Below are 6,205 nucleotides of genomic sequence, written 5' to 3'. Positions count from 1 at the left end.
AAGGGGTCGTGCATTATTGCATTAAACCAATCCTCTCATATTTACTTAACAAAGGTTAAGTAAAACCAATGGATAGAACACCAAGACTCGATTCCGGGTTAACTTACTTTTCAAACCGACACTTTAAATACTTAAGTTGTTACACTTCAAACCCGAAAACTTTGTTTACTTATTTTGTTTGTCATTTTATTTTACTTTAAGTTTTCTCAAGACATCCTACTAACTCAAGAACTTTTTAAATTAGGACTTGCACGCTAACTCGTTGGGCTCGTTTTTCCCGAAGTTTCTTTAACCAATCTTCCCCAAAGTCACTCATTACAAGTGAGTAATCACACTCCCCCTTTTTACGTTTTTATAATTTTGGGTGTAGCAAGCATACCATATTCATACTTGCATGTTTTAAGACCTCAATACTAAATCCACAATTCAACATTATGTGTTTATATGAATACTTTCTCGATCATTTGTTTATGCCTCAAATTGATTACGTTCACAAGTGTTTATTTTGATGTTGTTGTTAAGCCTCATTAAGTATGATCATATGCTCCCCTAACTAATTTAGCTTTGTGCTAATAGAATAGGGTCTCGTTATTTATCCGAGTATTTTGGTTTCTAGCAAATAGAAATGAGCCTCGGTTATTTACTTTACATTTACAATGGTTGTTGTGATATTCTATTTATACATATGAATTGTGATTTTGCCTCATTATATACATATAACAAAAACTAGTGTATTGCTCACCAACATTCATGTGATCAAGTTTATTTTTATACATGCTGGAGGTTTACCTTTAGGTTGCTTATGACGATTGAAGACTTGTCACTTAGATTATAATACATATATGATATTTTAATGAGTTAAAATAATTGTTTGTATTTAATCCTTGAACTAGTTGTACTTGAGTTATTGAATGAAATAAATGAGTTGAGTAAATATTGTCACTTTAATAGTGTCATCGTGTTATTGAACAATCTGTCATGTCCCGGCATGTTCCGCCTCCTTTGGTCGGGGTGTGGCAATGATTGGTATCATAGTCATGACTATAGGATATGCGGTTAGATGTAACAGCTTAGTATAGTTTATGATTATAGTCCTTTACTTGTTGCCTATACGTGATTGCCCTACTTGATTGTTCATTGCATTTATTTACTTCATTTAATCTCATTTATACACATACACACACTCTAATATTATTCTAAGGTATCCTTACCTTACCTTACCTCGAAAAGATAGTTTTTATATTTTTCTTATGGATCACAAACTTAATTCAGATCCCGTTATCTCTCATATCCTTAAAGATTGATCATATAACGGGTTTGTAGCAACCATAAGAGGTAAAACACTATGATATGATCCTTTGACAAAACGATTCCAAGAATCAAAGGTGATATGACATACCTGGGAGGATTGGATCTAAGTGTTTGTCTCCTAGGCCAAGCGAACCCATGTTATACGAGCAACAACTTTAAGTGGTCGTCGCAAGCGTTCTGGTTGCCTCCGTATTATTTTTTGTTGTTGGAAACATAAAAGCCACGGTGATACGTGGACTAGTGTTTTTTTTACATCTCGTCACACCTCATATTTACTTCTTATTATTACGATTTTTGGTCGAAATATGAAAGACGCAGTGATACGTGAAAATGTTCGACTCCCCATTTTATCTAATTTTCATTTTATATTTATTGATTGGAACAAGATTCATGGTGATGCATGCACGTTCTTGCCATTGAATTTTTAATCTTTATATGTTGAATGTTTATGAATAACTTATTTATTCGAGTATTTATTTAGTAATTCTACTGATTGCTCAATTTTTCGTTATGATTAATCCTTTTATATTTTGATTTCACATGGTAAATTTACTACACAAACTTCCTCATCTTGTTTTCTCACAACAAATTTCATTACATAATTTTGTCTATTTTCTTTTTATCAATTTATTTTAGTACATTTTAAATCCTCATGACAACTTTAATTATACAATTTTTGTTCATTGTGACTTCTCACAACAAATTTCACCATACGATTTCAATCATTTTAAATTTTCTCAACACAATTTTACTTCGATTTCTCAAGTAATTGTGTAATATTTAATTGCCTTTGATTTTCTCATACAAATTTTCATAGAAATTCTATTTTGATGACAATCTTGTTTATCTTTATTCCTCGTTTCACAATATATGTTTATTTTAATTTCTCATGACCGTTTTCAATACACAATACTATTTAACCCTCATGGTAAAATTCCCATTACGTAATTTTGTTCTCATGACAATTTTCATTATTCATCTCGATAACTTATAACAAATTTCACCATACAATATACTTATTTTGATCTCTCATAGTAAATTTTAGTTAGATTCCCATAGAGATTTTATGTTGATTTCTCATAACAAATTTGTTTTTATTCCTTGTGGTAATCTTCAATATACAATTTTGTTCATTTTTTTTAGTTCTTATGATAACTTTCACTACTTAATTTTGTTCATTTCAAAGTTGATTTACCAAGCACGACCCGGCGTTTTCATAGCAATACTTATTTAGTGGGATTCGTTGAAGCAAGGAAATTGTGGTTATTCACTAACTTGTTTCTCAAACGTTCCTATAAAACCCTATGATTTAAAATTTTTTATTGATACCTCATATATATATATATATATATATATATATATATATATATATATATATATAACTTTTATATCAAAATCTTCATGTTGTAATTGAAACGCGAACAATCTGTGGTGATTCACAAAAGTTTTTTATTTCGCCTGATAATCTCAATTTGTAACTTGGTTCATGAAATTTCATAAATATTTCAACATTTTCAATTTCAATTTTTTTTTTGTAAATTATGATACTTTCAATTTCAAACTTAATGTTGGTCAAAATTCCTTTAAACACAACTGAAAGTTCCCGAACATCATCACTCAAACTATCACCACAATCAACCCTTCATTATCACTATTACCACCACTATAACTCCCTCCTTCCACTACCATATGTTCACACGCAATCAATTTTTCCCTAACCACGAAGAGAAACGAAACCTAACTAACCTAACTAATGCTCTCACCAACTCAAACTCCATGCAAATCCAAGATGTACAAAATCAACCCAACAAAAAAGCCCCAATACCGACACTTTTATCATATGTAACACCTACCAATTTCACTATCCTACTACTGTGGAATGCTGAATGGCACATCAACTCGTTCCTTGAACACACACAATCCAAAATTTACCAACCTATGACTCAATACTTGACCCATACTATTTCAAATCACAAACCATGTCGTCATGCCATTACCACCCGACCTTCAAGCTTAATACCAAAATATTTACATGAACCATCTTCGCAAAATACATGTACAAACCGAATCCAAGCCCAAACTAGTCGGTCTTAACTTATCCAACCCATCAATCCCAAACAAACCCCGCCGATCAAACCCAAGTAAACCTAGCTACACAAGATACGCAAGAACCCACTCATTCCTCAAAAGGTTCCCAAACCATCCACCATTAAAGCCTAAGCCTCTACATACATGCGCAAGTCTCATTTCCCTTATTGACTTTTCATAAGTAATGTATTTTGAAAGACCCCGATCCTGGTGCCCTACTTTAGCGTTGGATTTACTCATAAACAAAGTTCTAAATATCAGAGTTAATTAAAAATTTTCGCAGAAATGTTAACTTTGACTATTCGTTACAAAACATTCAATGTTTTCTTTAAAACAATAACACCAGACATCATATTTAAAACATCATTTCTTCCATCACCAGATACCAGCCGTTCAATCCTGCCATGTGCCATCAGTAAGGCCCCGATCCCGATGCCCTACTTTGGACGTTGGATTTACTTATAAACATAGTTCTAAATATTAGAGTTATTTAAAAAATTCGCGTAAACGTTAACTTCAATCATTCGTTACAAAACATTTAATCATTTCCTTAAAACCATAACATAAAAATCGTATTCAAAACATCATTCTTCCATCTTCAGATGCCAGTCGTTCAATCCATGCCATGTGCCATCCTCATGCCAGCTCAATAAACATATATACCTGCGTGCATACTAAAAGTCAGCTACGCTAAGTGAGTTCTAGTTAATCAAGCAACATACAATACATTCACATACTTACTTATATACGTATCCGAAGATACATATTATATACTTAACCTATTCATCGTTCTTCCATACACATGCTTTCATTCTTTCGTACTTTCTTTCTTTAACATACACAATACACGCACAACTAACCTTACATTATAAAGAGCATTTTGCCCTACATACCTCGGATATTGTTAGGGTCTGGTACCCTCCATTCTCGGATAATATTAGGGTCCGACCACCCTACATCCTCGGATATTAGTAGGGTCCGGTCACCCTCCATCCTCGGATATTATTAGGGTCCGGTCACCCTTCATCCTCGAATATTATTAGGGTCCGGTCACCCTCCATCCTCGGATATTATTAGGGTCCGGTCTCCCTTTCTTCCATACAACCATACCATACTTTTCTATATATTCATAATTATAACTTTCATACATACACTCATCATTTATACATCATATCTAACAATCATATCTTCAAACTATCACTTGGAGGTACATGCAATATCCGAAGATCGTTCACGCACAGTCAAGCATTCATTCATACATAAATCATATAAGGCATACACTTACCACTTAAGGTAAGTGTACTAACTAATCACATCGAGTATGCACACAGCCCCGAAAACATAACAAGGAATGGGGCTAGAACTCACCTGGATCCTGTTTCGCTCTCCGTTGATCGTTATCCCTTTCTTTAATTGAGCTCTGCTAACTGTATAATAATTACACATATCAATGATTTTCCTAATTGTATTGCTCGTATTTCAACCAAAATGGCTAAGTCTGGTCTAATCTAATAGTCTTGTTTTAGATCACAATTACTTAGTGTATATTTTCATCCTCAAACACCAATGTATTCCAACACTTTTTATTTGAATACAATGTGTTCCTTTATTGTATCCAAGTCTTTCAATATATTCTACTAGGAAAATTGTATTCGAATTAAGTATTGTATTCAAATCTACAATGTATTCGAGTTACATGTGTAATCTAGTATAATCGAACATAACATTGTATCGAGTTTAGCTTGTATATGCGAACGGGCTGAACTAGTTTGGTTCTTTTATATCCATTAACCTTACGTTTCATGACCTTAACGCCCAATTATGGTTCGTTATCAACCCATAAATTTTTCCCTAACCGTTTTAGGCCAAAACTTGACCCGGGTAACCATAAAGCTTGGACCTTTATGGTTTAAAACATTCAAGGGTAGATCTAGGGTTTCTTTTATAAGTTGTTTATAACCATGAGTTCGTTAAGTCCATTTTAAACATCAAGTTTGCCACTTTATCACATAATAAGGTCCGATTTACAATCCTACAAAGTTTCATGCAAAACCGATTTTGTTTACCCGTTCTTTTCACAAACGAACGCTACTCGTTTTACCCGAAATGAACCAAATAGCCCATTCACTATCAAGTTCATTACTTTATCAATAATCATGACCAGATCTATCATCCTACCAAGTTTCATGCAAATCCGTGCACGAAAAGTAAGCTTTTGTAACAAAAACGTACGTTTGTGGTTTTTGTTTGAAATCACTCGAGAAGCCCAAAACCATATCAAACGAACTTCGATTTGAGTGATTCAAGCGAACACGAAACCGTCTCTTCCCGATCTACAAACACATCAGTTTGTCTTCACTGGAAACCGCCGCTACAGTCGCTGGAACAGCTGAACAGTCGTCGGAATCTTCACTTTTGAGCTGCTATGGTTTTGGTGACAACAACCGGAATTCTTTACCTCTGATCGAAGATCTAATCGGTGGAAAGCTTCATTTATATACCATGAACACTCAGTTAAAATTTGAAACCGATCCAACGGTTAGATCTCCGGGAATCTTTGTGTCTTTGTGGGTGGTTTTCTTAAAAATGGGAATTGGATAAGTGTGTGTTTTTGATGGCGTAGGCTATGGTGTAGAGATATATGAAAATGGAAAGGATTAGGGTTTTAAGGGGTATTTATACTCCCTTAAGCCCATGGACCTAAGGCCCATATTTCCTTTTTGGTCCATAATTAATTACATCTAATTAGCCTACTTATCTTTCCATCTTTATTATTTTATTATTTCTCTACTAACTCAAGTAAACT

The sequence above is a fragment of the Bidens hawaiensis genome, unplaced genomic scaffold, assembly GCF_021521415.1.
Source record: "Bidens hawaiensis isolate Kalapana, Puna unplaced genomic scaffold, B.hawaiensis_p1.1 tig00037392_1, whole genome shotgun sequence".
In the NCBI taxonomy this organism is placed as follows: Eukaryota; Viridiplantae; Streptophyta; class Magnoliopsida; order Asterales; family Asteraceae; genus Bidens; species Bidens hawaiensis.
This window is presented reverse-complemented; position numbering follows the sequence as displayed.